Source organism: Simochromis diagramma, unplaced genomic scaffold (assembly GCF_900408965.1).
Source record: "Simochromis diagramma unplaced genomic scaffold, fSimDia1.1 OVJJ01000024.1, whole genome shotgun sequence".
In the NCBI taxonomy this organism is placed as follows: Eukaryota; Metazoa; Chordata; class Actinopteri; order Cichliformes; family Cichlidae; genus Simochromis; species Simochromis diagramma.
In genome coordinates this window covers 727,030-744,368 of record NW_024387332.1, presented here as the reverse complement: position 1 = coordinate 744,368, position 17,339 = coordinate 727,030, and positions in this window count along the sequence as shown.

The following is a 17,339-nucleotide window of genomic DNA, read 5'->3' as shown; positions in this document are numbered from 1 at the left end:
GCCACACCACAGACAGCACACACCTTTGTTCCCCGTTCCAGGAAAATGAGAAGTAAATAATTTACATATTTCATACTGGTTGACGTGTGCCTTCAACTTTCAGTGGTTTAAATAGAGTTTTTAACTTTTTCATTTGTGCCTTACAAAAGAACTGAAAGAGATCCAGGAGATTGTTTTCTGTTTACCCTCTATCATAATTTATATCATACATTACCATAATGATAATTGAGTGATTTGTATATATCATATTTGTATACATTAGAGCTATTTCATACATTTGTAAAATCTGTAACATATTTATAATAATAATACATTTTATTTGAAAACGCCTTTCAAGACACCCAAGGACACTTTACAATAGAATAGAACACATAATAGAACAATGACAAAATGAAGAACAATAAAAACAAAAGCACAAGATAGAATAAACAAACAATAGGTTCACAGTGAATATGCAGATTTAAATAGATGGTTTTGAGTGGGGATAGTGTATTGTTTAAATAGTTTAGTCTGTCACTGTTACTGTCCTGGAGCAATTGTAACCCACGTAATTTCCCTGATTGTGATCTGGCTCAGAAATACAGATTTACCATGAAGTTTAGCTGACAGACCTCTGTCACTGCATCTATTTTTAGATAGACGAGTGATGATTATCTGCACAAAGACAAGAGGAAAGAAAGCCAAAGGGGAGAGAAAGAGACGCTTTTCCACTTAAGCACTCAAAACATGCGTCATTCACCCGTTCATATGAGCACTTTTTTCTACACCTGAGTGTTTTCTGTTTAGCATTCACACACATTCACACTCTCAGGCATGCAAACTGGAGACTGGAGCAGCCAGAGATTGAACCATCAACCTATTTTAAAAGATACAATTCTTTAATGCATTAATGTGTATGCATTCCCATTTAAAAAGAATGGAATTACACAAATAGTCATTGGATTGAATAATTTTCTGCTCATTGATCCAATCTAAACACAGGGACCTGGATGTCTGGCCTAAACAGAAGACTTTGGGCTTTAATCGATGGGACAGTCTTAAGCCAAGCTGCAAATGCAGCAGATCAAATTTTCTCAGAAGTGAGCTAAGTCTGAAGAAAGGATTTACAGTTATCCCTCCATCATCTATCGCCCTTGGAGTTGTCACATAAGCTGTGCAGAGTGCACAAGAAGAAGATACGAAAAAGTCAGAGAAACCAAAACAAGAGTGTGACAACAACAAGGACACTGCTGGAGTTTGGCAAAAATAATGATCTACTCCATTCCCCTTAAATGTCAGCCGCTAAATAATAATTGTGAGCAGATAAGAATGGAGCTCAGCAGCCATCATTATCAATCCCCAAGGCTAAGCACGGGCTTTCTGACAGGGTGAGCCACGTGGAGGCACCAGTGTCTGGCCCTTTTAGTGAGACACAACAACAACATCAGAGCCCAGTTTCCTTGACTCTGTGTCAGCATCTCTGCCTGGTCATCTGAGGCTGGCTCAGAATATGCAGGCTGCTGTCAGCTTCCTTTCAACTCCAGGTGTAATTTCAAGGGTCTAGTTCCCAAACCACCTACTTCGCTTCCAGCTTCACTTCTGACATTCTCATCATTACCTCCAGCAGCAATAAAAGAGACAAAAACACTCCCTGAAGGCATTCAGAGAGCTGGCCTACAGAAACAGTCAGTGATGTCAAGGGGGTGGGAGGTGCAGGAGTGGGGATCACAGGGGATAAGCTCACCTTGACATTACTTCAATGAACAAAAAAAGATTTTTAAAGTGACACAGGAGAGAAGAAAAATAACTTTCTGAGATCTAATTTATCATCAGCAATGATCCTAATCCTAGTCCAAAGCCCTTAAACCAACGTCTTTAAGAAAATCAAACAGGACTTTATTTAACCTTCTTTCTATTTGTTTAGAAGAAAAACCTATAGCTTTGCATGTGAGTTAGTTTTTTTTAAACATCCATAGTTTCTGATAGCATAGAGTTTGTTATAATTTTATTCCAATGCAAAACCTCTGAAGCTGTCTTATAAAGCACTATGCAAGAGTTTCTTATTTTCTTTCAGAAGTTTAGATTGCTGGCATGCTTACTCATTTTAAAGAGGACCCATTCTGTTTGCTACCATTTCTGTATTATAACTGCTGGGCTCTGTTTAGGGGCTTTGCATTATTTATTTTTCTTTCTTAGGTGAAGCCCGACACAGCAAATCCAGCATGTCCAAATTAACACTGTCAGATTTGATTTCAACACTATTAAAGTGTCTATATGGGTCCACACCAGAGAGTGTTAATTTAACTCTTTTTGGAGAGTTGGTACGTTAACTCTGATTTAGTGTTAAACACCAAATCTGTCTGGAGTTGATAATTTAACACTTACTAATGCTAACTAGGTGTTAAGAGTTTATATATTAACTCTCAAAGAGTATTTTAGTTTAACTACGTAAGAGTTATCTTCTAATTAATTCTAAAAAGCGGGAATTTTACTGTTCTGAACTTCTAGAAATTTCTTTTGGAAATAAACATTTACTAAAAAGACGCAATGGTTTTTGAAAAACATTTATTCTGAACTGTCCACTACAATTTCAAAACATTTTCTGAAAGATGTAACAGTGTACATGTTCTGACTGTCACGATCCTGGGTCTTATGACCCAGTGCTTTGAGTTTTAGTTCTTTTGATGTTTATAGTGTATGTTTAAGCTTATCAGGTTTCCTATGTTCATTTGCTTATTAGCTCCCCCTTGTGTTTTCAACCCCTGTGAAGTCTCCCTTGCCCTTCGTGTGTTTCATGTCTGTTGTCTTACGTTGTCATGTCTGCCTCTCATGTTTCCTGTTTTATTTTGAAGAGATCTTGTGTTTTTATATTATGGATTATGTTTTGAGTCCTTTGTTGTAATGTTTCTTGTTTCCCTAGATTTCAGTTATGGTTATCATAGGTTTAGTTCTTTGGCTTTGTAATATGGCTCCCCTGTGTGTCTACTGTCAATGTTGTGTCTACTGTGACCTCTTTGTACCATGTTTCTGGTCCCTATAGTCTGTCTTCTCAGTTGCTGTTAAATTTGCATGTTTAGAGTTCAGTCAGTGTGTTTCCCGTTTTACTTTGAAGGTCCATGTCTCATGTGAGTGTTTCTAGTTTTGCTTCCCTTGTCTCGTCCAGCCTGATTACTCCCAGCTGTGCTCTCCTTCTGTGTCTCATTCCCTCGTTATCCCTCTGTGTATTTAAGCCCTGTGTTTCTCTTTGTCAGTGTTGTAGTCTCCCTCATGCTGTGTGTTTTGTTAGTCTTCCCAGTTTAGATTTTGTAGAGTTTTTGTGTTCAGCAATAAAAGCTGCCCTTTTGAGTTCAATCCTGTCTCCAGTGAGTTTGCGTTTGGGTCCAATCCCTGCCTGCCACACAGCCGAAACATGACACTGACTGACTTTCATTAGAATTTTGTTTATCAAAAGGTCTGACATAGGTGAGCTGGTAAATGCAAATAACAGCATTCTCATCACTTATTTCTTCTGTGGCGTGTTGGGGGAACAGCTAGTTCTCTCCCATCATGCCTTGGGACATGTGCTGCTGTTTAGATGTTCTTGTTTTATTGTTTATGGTTACGTTACTTTTAACTGTTATCTTGAATGTTGTGTTTACGCTGTGGTGCAGCGTCACTGACAGTTGTTGTTTTGTAGAGAGAGTGCTGTACCATGAGTGACTTCTGTTGTGCTGTTGTTGAACCTTGAGGCACATTGTAGCACCAGCAAGTTTTTTAATAAAGAGCTTCCCCTACCAGCTTGGGGTTGAATAACAAGCTCAATCTCTCTCTCTGTGAGCTTCTTTGTAAAGATTCCTCTGCATGCCACATTGGTGTCAGAAGTGGGATTCCAAGAGCATGGCCACTATTCTGAAAGAGGAAGAGGAGCTAAGGAAGATCGAGGAGCTTATCACTCGCCTTGAAGCAGTGAATGGAGCATGATCAAAGAAGCGGGGAGAGCCCCGGGCAGCAGCAAGCCAGCCAGGGGAAGGTCTGTGGGGCTTACCAGATGGAGCCTCACACCCCCGCCCACTGGGAAGCTGTCGGAGCCGCCAAGGCATGCTGCAGGCTCCAAGAGAACGAGCAGCCAGCCAGCCTCCACTCATGGTGATGCCTGGGAGCAGCACACCCTCATTGCTGGCAGCTGAGGGGGACAACGCCAACTGTCTCCAGGACCAAGTGCAGCCGCCGCTGCCATCAGGGCTCCTGTCCGGGGGAGCATGAAGCTGCCACGCTATAATGGGGAGGCACCTCCAGAGACCTACCTTATCCAGGTACAGCTGGCTGCTCAGCTAAACGGATGGTCAACAGAGGAGACATCTGTCCAAGTCGCCCTCACCTTGGAAGGCAGGGCCCTGCAGATCCTCACAGATCTTCAGCCAGAAGAGCGTTTAAGTTGGCCTGCTGTTGCCAGAGCAACGCAGAGCAGGTTTGGCCTCTGTACACATGCAGATGATGCCCGAGAAAAACTTGCTAGCCGCCCACGGAGACAAGAGGAGAGTCTGGGTGCCTATGCTGCCGACCTACGTCTTTATGCACGTAGAGGGTACCCTGCTTTTGATGCTGCAGCACAAGAAGAGCTTGCTCTCCAGGCTTTTGTCTGGGGTCTCCAGCCAAAACGACTGCAAGAGCACATCCGTCTGCATGCACCAGAAACCCTGGCGGCAGCTCTAACTGAGGCCGAAAGAGTGGAGCATGTGCTCAGCCCAGGTACACGCAGCCCTGGCATAAGTCACCAAGTGCGCCAAATGGACTACGAAAGGAGCGACCAGGAGGTGGAGGCCCGCCAAACCACCAACACACCACCCTGGCGATCTCGGCGAGGGAATAGATGAGCAGGAGACCAATCCAGGGGTAACTGCCATCGGTGCGGAGAACCAGGCCACATCGCATGCTACTGTCCAGCACCAAGCCCACAAAACCTGGCACCCCAGCCCCAGCTGCCGTTAAACTAAGGCGGGGTGGCACAACAGAGGAACTGCCCCCTGCCACCGCTCTGTCCTCCAAATCACACTTGCGGGTTGGCCGGCTTGGCCAGACACGGGGACTGTATCTGGACTGTGACCTTGCCGGCACCACCTGTAGAGCCCTGATAGACACTGGATCCACGCTTTCCTTGGTACAGGCCGGAGTCCTCCCTGGTACCGATGGCCCAAGACCGCAGGGTTGGCAGCCTACTCAGCTCCACATCACCACAGTCACGGGGGAGCGTGCCAAAGTTAAGGGGGAAAGATCCCTCCCGGTGACTGTTGCTAACTGCACTGTGGACCACCAGTTTTGGCTAGCCAGCATCCAGGACCAATGCATCATTGGTCTGGACCTGCTAGCCAAATGGGAGGCCACAGTGGACGTGTCCCGAGCAATCATTTACCTGGGCACGGAGGCTGTGAAGCTCCACACCACAAAGGAAGTCCCGCTGCCTGCCTCCACTTTTTCAGCCAGCGTCAGAAAGCCTGAGGACCTGTCGCCGCTGGTGGGGCAAGGGGCCTCCCCTTCACCAGCAGTACCGCAACTGTCTACAGAGACCAAGGAAGCTGTCAAGGACCTATACCAGAGGAGCTGCGAGGGTCTCCAGGCTGATCAGCGACGGCAGCTGCGAGAGATACTCGACTTGTTTGCCGACATCTTTGCGGCCAAGGATGAGGACTGCATGCAAACCGGCCTGGTACAACACGACATTGACACTGGGGATGCATGGCCCATCCGCCTCCGCCCTCGTCGCCTTCCCCTTGCCAAGCGTGCCGCAGCAGAGCAAAAGATCAGGGAAATGGCAGAGGCGGGCATCATCGAACCCTCAAACAGCCCCTGGGCAGCCCCGGCTGTACTGGTTCGGAAAAAGGATGGTACCTGGCGGTTTTGTGTCGACTATCGTCTACTCAACAGCATCACACGCAAGGACTCCTACCCATTGCCCCGGATTGACGATGCCGTCGACGACATTGCTGGGTCCTGCTGGTTCAGTTCCCTCGATTTGCGCAGTGGCTACTGGCAGGTGGAGCTGATGCCAGAGGCCCGCCCAAAGACTGCTTTCTCCATTGGCCAGGGACCGTGGCAGTTTAAGGTGATGCCCTTTGGCCTCTGCAATGCCCCAGCCACATTCGAGCGCCTAATGGAGAGGGTTCTGGCTGACATTCCCCGCGACCACTGTGTGGTCTACCTGGATGACCTCCTTGTCCATGCGACAGACTTCGAGAAAGCCTTGGCTAACCTGACTGCTGTTTTCCATGCTATCCGCCAGGCTGGCCTTCGCCTCCACCCCAAAAAGTGCCACCTCTTCCAAAAGGTCACGTTGTGAGTGGAGCAGGGGTTTCCACTGACCCTGCGAAGGTGGCCGCTGTGAAAGACTGGCCCATTCCGGGCAACACTGCTGAGTTGCGGAGCTTCCTTGGCCTGGCATCATACTACCGGCGTTTCGTCAAGGACTTTGCTACCATTGCAAGCCCCCTCCACTGGCTCACACAGAAGGGCCGGGAGCTCCACTGGAGTGAGGACAGTGCCGTGGCATTTGATCGGCTCCGATCTGCACTGGTTGAGGCACCGGTGCTAGCCTACCCAGACCTGCAGCTCCCTTTTGTCGTGGACACCGATGCCAGCAACACAGGGGTGGGGGCTGTATTGTCGCAGGAAGGCCCTGAGGGGGAGCGGGTCATCTCCTACTACAGCCATTCCCTCAGCAGACCGGAGAGGAACTATTGTGTCACCCGTCGAGAGCTGCTGGCCATCATCCTGGGTCTCCGCCATTTCAGACCCTACCTCTATGGGAAGAAGTTCCTCCTGCGCACAGACCATGTGTCCCTCACTTGGCTGCTCAGCTTTAAAGAACCGGAGGGACAGCTAGCCCGGTGGTTGGAGACGTTGCAAGATTACCACTTTGAGGTTCGTCACCGGGCGGGACGTCTCCACACCAATGCAGATGCCCTCTCCCGATGCCCTTGTGAGGAAAAACAGTGCAGGTACTGCCAACGCTTGGAGGACCGGGAGGGCATGACTTCAGTGATCACGTCACCACAGGGTGGCCCTGAGAATGACTCTGCTCCGGGTGGGCATTGCAGCAGTCTTCAGGTCCAGTCCACCGCAGGGGATACTGAGAGTCTGGAGGCCATGGATCCCCAACAGCTGCAACACGACCAGAACCAAGACCCTGCCCTTTCCCAGGTTCAGTGTTGGATTGGAGCCGGTCAGAGACCATCATGGCCAGAGGTATCTGCACTGGACCTCGACACCAAGGCTCTCTACTCCCAATGGGCCAACCTCACAAACCGAAACGGCCTCCTCTATCGCCGCTGGCAGGCTCCCAGGGGTCACCGTGAGGTCTTCCAGCTCGTGGTACCTCAACAGTTGCGGTCCAGGGTGCTCCAGCTGGTCCATGGTGTGGCGGGGGCAGGACACTTTGGCGTTACCAAGAGTCTGTGGCAACTTCGGTCTCGGTTCTACTGGCCCGGGTGTCACCAGGACGTAGAGCTCCATGTCCATCGGTGCGATGCCTGCACGGCTCAGAAGGGCCTTCCCAACGCTCTCATGCCCCCTTGCAGCAGTATCAGGTGGGGGCTCCCATGGAGCGGGTTGGTGTGGACATCCTGGGACCCTTCCCCACCACTGACCAGGGGAACCGCTACGTCCTGGTTGCCATGGACTACTTCACTAAGTGGCCCGAGGCCTATGCAGTCCCTGGCCAGAGTGCTGTTACCACTGCTGAGCGTCTGGTCAACGTGATGTTCTGCTGGTTCGGGGTACCAGAGGAACTGCACAGCGACCAGGGCCGGAATTTTGAGGCTGCGGTGTTCAAGGAGGTCTGTCAGCGGCTGGGTATCAGGAAGACCTGGACGACGCCACTGCACCCCCAAGCGATGGGTTGGTAGAACGCTTCAACCGCACCCTGGCCACCCAGCTTGCTATCCTGACCTCCCGCCAGCAGCGTGACTGGGATCAACACCTTCCCCTGGTCCTAATGGCCTACCGTTCTGCAGTCCAGGAATCTACTAAGTGCACTCCAGCGGCCTTGATGTTCGGTCATGAGCTTCGTACCCCAGTGGACTTGGTGTTTGGATCCCCCCCCCCGAGCAGGAAGTGTGCGGGGACCCCGGGTTGGACTACCTCCACAACCTCCTCACCCGGCTCTGAGAGGTGCATCAGTTGACCAGGCAGGCACTCCGAGATGCAGGCTCCCGGCAGAAGCGAGCTTATGATACCCGCTGCAAGGGGGAAGGACTCTCGCCCGGTCAGCATGTGTGGGTCTACAGCCCGGAGAGGAAGAAAGGGCTTTTTCCCAAACTGATGAGCCAGTGGGTTGGACCCTGCACTGTTCTCGAGAGGCTGTCCGACGTGGTCTACAGGGTGCGGCTGGTCAAATGGAACAGGGTGGTCATACTCCATCGTGATCGCCTGGCACCCTATCAGCCCTTGAGTCCATCCAGGGAGGAGTCAGGGTCCCAGATTCAACTGCAGGCCCCCAACCTGGCCTCAGAGGCGGCTGGGGGACCCACGGAACGCCCTCAACGAAGCCGTTGCCTTCCCCAACACCTCAGAGACTTTGCTATGGACATGCTGGTTGCTGGGGACAGCTAACCACTCAGGTGGGGGCTGTGTAGCGTGTTGGGGGAACAGCTAGTTCTCTCCCATCATGCCTTGGGACATGTTCTGCTGTTTAGATGTTCTTGTTTTATTGTTTGTGGTTACGTACCTTGAGGCACATTGTAGCACCAGCAAGTTTTTTAATAAAGAGCTCCCCCTACTAGCTTGGGGTTGAATAACAAGCTCAATCTCTCTCTGTGAGCTTCTTTGTAAAGATTCCTCTGCATGCCACACTTTAATACAATATGCATGTCCTTCATTCATCACTTTGTGGAACTTCAATGCACTTCTGCTCTCCCCCATATTCCATCTTCACAAGCATATCTTATGTGGAGATTGAATAAAAATTAGTTGACACTAATTAATGGCACAAATCAACTGCAGCACAGTAAAAAAAAAAAGGAATCCTTTTTGAGCCATTACTGGTGTAAAGTATTTTCCCAAAAGACAAGGACACAGGCAACAGGTAATACTGAACTAAATGTAAAACCTCAACCTTTTTCATTTTTACCTAAACCGTGTGCACAAAACTCCGGAGGGATCTAAATGCTAACGTAGAACCCAGTCAGGACATCTGCTACTGCTGTTTGCTCGTTTTTTTTTATAAGAGATCGTTTTCAGGCTTCAAGTAGCACCATTATACAAACATTTCACATTCTAGACATTGTTTTAGGTGTATTTGACCAAAAATTTGACTGAAAATTCACATGCAAGCTTTTTTTCAAGGCTGTGGGATTTGCCCGCAAACAATACCTTTCAGCTAGCTAAAACAGAATATTATGCTATCACCGAGCAACATGGCTAATGCCTTTCACACAGCTTTGTCTCAACTCCAAAGAGCCACAGAAGTAAAAGCTAATAATAATAATTGAAACAACCTTTGAAAAAATGACTTACCAAGCATGGCAAACAACTCAAATATGTAGAGCAAAATGTTCTGAAACGGCTTCACTTCAGCTTCGATTGGAGCCTATGGTGCTGGGGGCGGAGTCTGTGAATTTACTCTATTGGTGTTATAGCCCCTGTAGGAGTTCATAGTTAAGAGGTCAAGAGTTAATGTTTCCATTGTAACACCTCCAGATTTGACATAGAAACACTCATTTTTAACACTCGGTTTTAACTACTATCATTTTACACCTCAGAGTTACAATAAAAGAATGTGACTCTACTTAGAGTAAAATTAACTCTACTTTTGCAAGAAGACTACTAACACCAAAACATTTAACACTTTTGAATTTGCTGTATACAGTTCAAACTGCCTGTGAAACAAGCTGATCACCTTTAGGTCAGCTTTCTTCAGATTGGTTGGCCCACACAAACAAAAAGTCTGTAAAATCTTACAGCCAGAGTCGTCTCTGTGAAACGACCACATTAGCAGTCAGTGCTCTCACTGACATAATTCAGAGACAAGAGCAGTCAGAATTCAAAGAATTTGCAATACAGATGAATTTACATACATAAATAATACATAAAACCCCCTAAATAGAAATTAAGTCTTGTATCATCTTTGGCACACTAATGCCAACATTCATCACAGGAAAGATCTTCACAATTACACCTATCATAGTGCGAGGTGTTTGCCTCGGTTTACTTTATATGAGCGTGACCATATAGGAACATAGCTGTGATGCACATGAAATAATAAATGAAATCAATCCTTTAACCTATGGAGTGCCAGGACTGCCATAATGCATTAATTAAATACACCATTAAATAATTAATTAAATGTGGCAATAATTAATTAAAATTGGAATTAATTAATTAAATAAATAGTTATGGCACATGTAATTAATTAATTATTGACACATTTAATTAATTATTTATGTATTTCACATTTTAATTAATTATTGACACATTTAATTAATTAATTATTGACACATTTAATTAATTATTTATGTATTTCACATTTTAATTAATTATTGACACATTTAAATAATTATTGACACATTTAATTAATTATTTAATGATATATTTATTTATTTCATTTTGGCAGTCATGGCGCCTGGCTCTCATCATGAAATAATTTTATCTGTCAGCCTCACCCATCAAACTCAGGGGGCGGGGTTAACGCTGCCCATGCAGCTTCTCTAACATTTGATTGGTTGCCGTGCAAAGTAAGTCAAAACAGGTCGATCCTAGATAATCGATTGCTTGTGTAGACTTGGGGCAGCCAGGTATCCCAGAATGCAGATCAAATCACAGGCAGCAATGGTGGTGGTGTAGTTTTAAAATACCCCGTTTTTCTGTCACCAGCTACACTTTTAACAGTGTTTTAGCCGCGAATGTCGCGACGTATGTCTGGTCAGGTTGTCAACATAGAACATGTTTGCAAAAGTGCTCAGATGTTTTCAGAGATTTCACTAGCTCTGCTAACAGTCAGCATGCAGAGTGCACCCAGGGGGTTACGTTAACCGGTTTGTTTACATATTCCACTCTCCGTGTTCCACATGTTGCATTCGCAGATTCTCATTTTCACCGAACGATCGTCTCTTTCCGCCTGGTCTTGTGTCTCTGTGCTTCTGTAACATAAATAACGAGCTGACATTTTTCTCACGAAACCAGCGATCAGCTCAACAGACCCTCAGTTTACCTGCATGCACCCTCCTCCTCATCTGTCAGCTGTTTAACACCTGCTGCTAATTCAAGAAACACGCCTACGTTACCTGGTGATAGTCACAGTTTAACCAGGCAGCCGGTACTTGATATAAAGCAATGTCAGCGCATTTTTCTGCACAAGATAAGTAAATATAGTGTTTTCCCCGAGCGCAGAGCTGCTGGAGCTTGTTTCCTTACAGAGCACTTTATAGGCGAAGCAGCTTCATCAGCGGCTGATGTCCAATCACCGGCACACAGCTTTGAAACCTCAGCTGAGTTTTAGCTCTCAGTGGTTTAAACGCTGGACTTCATTCACTCAGGTTCTGTCTGTCGGGTCACGTTTACTTCGCTGTTTATTTACAACTGAGCAATCGGTTGGCTGAGGTTAAAGTACGTTTCATAACTGCATAGTTTCACAGACGTTTAATAGTTCACTGGCACATGTGTTAGACTGAACTATCATCTAAATATCATCTGTTTTTTAATAGTTATTCAACTGTATTCTAAGCACCAGCTGTCTGTTAGAATGTGATTTTTTTTCTCTCTCTGTTGGCAGAGGTATAAAAAATGCGCAGGAAAATCTGACGTGCATGGCAAACTTCACCGACGATATTTAGGGAGGAATAAACACACATCAAACATAAATGAACCATTTGCCTGTCTCCATAATTGAGAGCATTTTCTCTCAACACTCTCTACTGGTTTTTAAATCACGGCCTGGCACCTGTGTATTTGTCCGATTTGCCGAAGCCCCATGTCCCCCCGTTCACTCTGGTCAGCTGAGCAGCTGTTCTGAAATCACGGCTGAAACTTAGAGGAGACTGAGCGTTCTCTATTGTTGCTCTGAAGCTTTGGAATGATCTTCCTCTTCACATTCGGCCGTCTACATCAGTGGTGGTTTTTAAATCCAGATTAAAAACATATTTTTATCCACTGGCCTTTGACTCAGTGGGTAACTGACACTTTTACTTTATTGTTATTATTATTGTTATTCATTTATTGTATTTATTCTTATTGTACCTCTTATATTTATGTTGTTCAGCACTTTGGTCAGCCATGTGTTGTTTTTAAAGTGCTAAGTAAATAAACTCTATGCTATGCTATGGATTTATCGTTTTTGTCACGGCCTCCGTGTCTTCATCCACGCCTGGTCCGGCCTCCGTGTCTTCAGCCCCGTCTGGTCCGGCTTCAGCTTCAGCTCCGCCCACGCCGTCGCCTGGTCCAGCCTCCGCTTCAGCTTCAGCCTTGTCTGGTCCAGCCTCCGCTTCAGCTTCAGCTTCGTCTGGTCCTGCCTCGCCTGGTCCTGCGGTTGCCACACCGCCGTCAGAGCCAGCTCGACCCGTTCCGCCTCGCCTCTGCTGGCCGTTTTCCGGGCCTATTAGGTGGCATCATGGCCTTCGGGGACGGCCTCCGGAAAGGGTTTGTCGCCGCCGCTGGCATCGCGGCCGCCCTCCGGACCTGCTCAGTGGCTGCCACTGCCTTCCAAGTGGTCGGCCTCCAGGACTGTTTGCCCGCCGTTGCCGTCCGCACGGTCGGCCCCCGGACCTGCTTCCTCGCCGCCGCCGCCGTCCGCACGGTCGGCCCCCGGACCTGCTTCCTCGCCGTTGCCGTCCGCACGGTCGGCCCCCGGAACCGTTTGCCCGTCGCCGCCGTTGCCGTGTGCACGGTCGGCCTCCGGAACCGTTTCCACGTCGCCGCCGTTGCTGTGTGCACGGTCGGCCCCCTGAACTGTTTTCAGCTCTTGCGTTGTCAACCCCCGGACTTTACTGTATTACGGACTAGTGAGCAGTCGTGTTTTGGTTCTGGTCTCTTGTGCTCCTTGTTTTTTGTCTGGTCTCTGTCCCTCCTTCCTGGGCCCCCTCCGCCCGCCCTGGTCTGGTGCTCGGTTTTGTTCTGTTTCCTGTTTGGGGCTGTCAGGAGCCAGCCCTTGGGGGGGGGGGGGGGGGGGGGGGGTACTGTCACGGTTGTGTTTTGATTTAAGTTTGCATCAGGGATTGTGTTCTTGTTCTCTTGTTGTGTTCATGATGATGATGATGATGATTATTTGAGTTTCATGTTTAAGGAATTGTTCTCGGTTGTATCTCACGTTTAGTTTAGTTCAGGTTCCATGTGTCATTCTGTCTGTCTCTCAGTGTCAGGTCTGCGTCTTGGTGTGGTGTTCTGAGTTTCCTGTTTTATTGTGAAGGTCTGTGTCATATGTGAGTGTGCTCAGTTTACGTTTCCCCTGTTCCGTCAGCTCAGATTCCTCCCAGCTGTGTTGCCCTCCTGTTTCTCATCCCCTGATTACTGGTGTGTGTATTTAAGCCCTGTGTGTTCTCCTGCCTGTTGCCGGTTCGTCTGTATAACTCTGTGTCAGTCTGGTATCCTGTTCCTTAGTCTGCGTCTCTCTGCTCCGCTCCGCTCTCCGTTTTGTAGACTTCAGGTTTGCTCTTTAGTTTCTCCCAGTTTAGGTTTGTCATTACTCATGCTTCATTGCCTGTTTTTGCCACTGCCACCGTGTAAATAAACTTCACTCGTATCATCAGTTTGCTGCATTTTGGGTCCTCCTTTTCCTCCACTCCACACGGCTCACTCCGTCAGCCGTGACAGTTTTCCTGTCTGTATCCAAAGGTTGATTCTGTTCATCTGGATGTTTTCAGTGGGAGAAACGTTTCGTCACACATCCAGGTGACTTCTTCAGTCTCAGCTGACTGCAGGTTTCCTCAATCTTATAAACAGTACATTTGCATAATGACTGACACCAGCCCACTGAAGGAACAATGGGCTGGGAGGTCAGTTCCTTCATCATAATTATGGAAATTCTCATGACCATTAATCAACAACCAGTGACCAATGGCCATGAGTACCATTCACAGAGGGTCCCACTGAAAACGTCCAGATTAGCAGAATCAACCCTTTGAGTTTTACTTACCTGGATGATTGGGAATGCATCAAGACGTTTCCTGTCTGTGAATAAAGATTCTGTTGATGCAGTAAGGCACACATTGGTATATAATCATTTCATTTATTGCAGGGGAGGAATATACATGCTATGTGTGTCCAAGCGTTTGGTTTACAGGCCCCCAGAACACTGAACATGTACGTGTGTAACTTGGATTGATTTTATTTTACTGTATCTAAGCTAAGTGAAAAAGTGTCCATGACTGGGTCCTTTGTTAAAAATTGTTTACGCAAACTGTGGCACACTATGTGCGAGCCCAATCTCAGCTTTCTCGGTCAAGCTGTGCATCTCCATTGCCTTTGAGATCTTGGCCTTGGCTGATAAGTTCTTTAAAAAAATTATTTTTGTCAACCCTGAATTGGACTGTCTACCTGTTCAGGCTGTACAGCACCTCTGTCAGCTGGGATAAGTTCTGATGAGCTCGGCCCTGAACTGGAGACGAGGCTGGATGGAAACTCAGATCTGTGAGTGTAAAAGGAAACAACCAAACACCGATGCTCTGTCTGAGCAGCAGTTTCCAAAGACATGAAGTGTAAGTGTAAGCAATGCTAAAGCAGTCTGTCAAACAACCGAGTAAAGGGTGAAGAGCAAAAGAATAGGATTCAAATACAAACTTGAAATGACATTGTTCTCCTCATCGAACGTCTCTATAGGCCGTCACTTTTAGCACTGTGGTGAGCTGCTTCTTTCTAACAGGTGTTTAAAGTTTGAAGAGTCTAAATTTGGGCCTGAGCCATAATTTCTCAGCCAACTAAGTAGTTTTGGTACCTGAACCAAACGGAAGAGAAAGCAAAAATATAATAAAATTAATGTATGTACGTCATATAAGTCATATATGATCTCACACTTTGAGAAATTGAAATAAGGAGAATAGGCCTATAGTAAGGGTGCCTTTCCTTCTTAAAAACTACAATCGACACAAAATACCCCCAAGGCAAATTCTTGCAGACATTCCTATTATTTGAAAAACTCTCTGAAATACAATAGAAGATTACATTGTGTGCTTCAGTAGTGATTCTGTGTACAGTACACACTACTACAGTACAGTAAAAAGAAACTATACACGCAGTAGGTCCATAAATGTTTGGACAAAGACATCTTTTTTTTCTAATTTTGGTTCTGTGCATCACCACAGTGCCAAAATTCCTGTTTCCACTCACAATGAATTTAAAATTAAACGACTCAGATGCAGCTGAAGCGCAGACTTTCAGCTTTAATTCAGTGGGCTGAACAAAAACATTGCATTATTAATACAATCCCATCATTTCAGGGGCTCTAAAGTAACTGGACAAATTAAAAACTGTAAAATAAAATGTTCATTCAGAGAGAAGGGTTACATCTCCTAGGTCTAGGTGCGGCTTGCCCCTCTGAGGGCGGGGGTACCTGGACCTGGGATATAGAGTATGTTTGGGGAGTGCGACTGACTGTGCAGTGTCTATTTGTGTCTGTCTACACGTTGGGTGAGTGCCGAGTATTTGGTTGTGTATATGGGGGTGGGAATGCACGTTTGTGTCCGCGTGTGCCTGTTCGTCTGTGTCTATATGTCAGGTTGGGTCTTAGACTCAACCTCTCTGGGTACATCTCAGGCCCTCTAAAGTACGGAGGCCTATCTCCCCTCACCACACTCCCTGCCGGTGGCTGATGCCCTCAGACGTTGGTGTGTTGGTGGTCCTTGTTGTCTGGGGCTGGGCGCTCATGTATGTACCGGCTCACTCCTGGTGGCCGATTGGCGGGGCCGGGCACCTGTGGCCCGGCTGGGCTCCTTCCGGGGGGTGGGATGCCCTCAGGCCTCTGGGCCTGAAGCTCGGTCCTCTCTGGCACAGCTGGCTGGCGGCAGAGCCCGCGGGCACGCCACTGCAACCCCCTCTGGCCTCTGCTCCGTAGCTGCTGGGTGACCTCTCGTTTGGGGCTCTACTCAGCTCTTCCCAGGAGGGTGGCACGGTTCCCCCCCCTTTGGTGGTCCTCCTCGGGTCCTTGTACTCTGGGGCCTCTGGATGTCTGGGGCCTGGATCTCCTCCATACCTGCTTCATACCCTGGAGGACGGGGCTATGGCTCCCCACACTCCCTAGCAGATCGTTACATGGAGAAACCTTTGGAATGCAAGCATGCTGATCCACACAGGTATGCACACAGGTGTGCACACGGGTGTTCACAGACGCGGACTACACCTTTCTTGGCTGCTGCTTCAAAGCACATTGTGCGCTGTCTATCTTGCGTGCTGCACAATATCGTTTAATATTTAGTATCTGTGATCTACTGCTAGCTAGTTTATTGTGATGGTGCTGTTTTTATTATGTTGCTCTTTGTTGTTTGCTTTCTCTTCTGTTTTTTTTTCTCCATACAGGTGATCCAGGTGTTTTGTTTGTTTGTTTGTTTTTTCTTTCTTCCCCCTTCTCACCGTCTCTTCTCCCCTTTGGTTTTCTTTCTCTCCCTCTCTTTCTTTCATTCTTTCTCCCTGTCCTATCCCCCAGTCATGTCTGTCCCGTTTGTAGCAACTGAAAATAAAATAAATTCATAATTATAATAAAGGTCAATCAAATGGACCAATATGGCAAGGCCATGATGATCCACTTGGTAAAATAAATCCGCTTGGCATCTTTCTTGGCCTTAAGACAACAATTCTGATGGCTAAAGATCCAAACGGGACACAAAAAAATAAAATAAAATAAAATAAAATAAAAAGTTCATTTCTAATACTTGGTTGAAACCCCTTCAGCAGCCTCAATGAACTCGTGGACATCACCAGATGCTGTTCCTCCTTTTTAATGCTCTGCCAGGCCTTTACTGCAGCGGCTTTCAGTTGCAATTTTAGTCTTTATCAAGTAAAATGAATTTTCAACTGGGCTGATATCAGGGACTGACTTGACCATTCAAGAAAATTCCTCTTTGCTTGACTGTGTGTTTTTAAACTGTCATCCAATCAATGTGACTGCATGTAGCTGGATGTGAGCAGACAGTCTGTCTCTGAACACCTCAGAATTCACTCCCCTGCTTCTGTCCTGTGTCACATCATCAGTACATTTTAGTTTACCAGGGTGCTAGTGAGCCGATAATGGCGTAAGACGCGTTGGACTGTGCTCCCGCCTGGCTAGCTTATAGTTTAACAATTTCAAGCACCTTTCAAAAGCTTATTTAAACCGTCACTCCCTATTACACATGTGACCAATGGAACAAAACGCACCAGTGGTTGCAACTGAAATGGCATCTAATTGGCAATTGTTCTAGACATGTGAA